Source organism: Aplysia californica, unplaced genomic scaffold, assembly GCF_000002075.1.
Source record: "Aplysia californica isolate F4 #8 unplaced genomic scaffold, AplCal3.0 scaffold01104, whole genome shotgun sequence".
NCBI classification, from domain to species: Eukaryota; Metazoa; Mollusca; class Gastropoda; order Aplysiida; family Aplysiidae; genus Aplysia; species Aplysia californica.
In genome coordinates, this window is record NW_004798374.1 from 184,869 (window position 1) to 185,829 (window position 961).

A 961-nucleotide genomic window follows, 5' to 3' on the forward strand; every position below is an offset into this window, starting at 1 on the left:
ACCACCACCCTCCCCCCTCGTCTCTCCTGTCTGCTGGCACACGACCACGTCCCCAGTTACCACCATTTATCCCCCCCCCTCCCCTCAAAATCCCCAAATCCCCCAAATAGAAAGATTGTGTTTTCCCAATTTATTACATAGTTCACCCCGTCTCCTAAAGTTCTCTTCTGTCTCTTTTTATTTTATGTGGGTGGTTGGCAGGTGTTTTTTTGTGTGTTTGCTTCTTCTTTCCCTAATAAGCATTTATTGTCCTTATCTTTTTTCTTTATTTCCTTTCTTTGTATGTTATTCTCTTGTACTAATACATGTAATAATAATGAAGATAATTTCTATAGCGCCCACTCCCGTGTAAACACAGCTCTAGGCGCTTTACATAAATGCATGTAACAGCTCTAATCTTTGGCACTTATATAAATACATGTGTATGATCTGTTTATTTGTGGTACAAATGCCGTAAAGTTCTTGTTAAAACTGGCTGGACTTAGACTTAGCACTCATGAGGACCCACCACCGCTGTCACGGGCCGTTATTATGTTGTTTTATGTACAACACAGGGTCGTTTGAACAGGGGATTGTCTTGAACAGACAGGTGGTCGTTACAGCAGGATGAGCTATAATTATTTCTATGTATTCAGTAAATTATTCCTCTATTTCTTATCAATGGTTTGAGTTAACGAAACACTTGACACTGTCCTCCTTATCCGTCTCTGTGGTGTGGCGGTTAAGCGCTTTGCTGTCGCACACAGAAGACCCGAGTTCGATTCCCAAGAGGGAAAAAGATTCTATTGGAGTATACATCGTTCTTTCTGCTGGGATGTTGTATCCTTCTCAGTCTCAGTGCGATTTGGCGTTGACAGACAGGGTCGGAAGCCCGGTTCCTGTCTGGTCTAAAATTGATCGATAACAACAACAACAACAACAACAACAACAACAACAACAACAACAACAACAACAACAACAC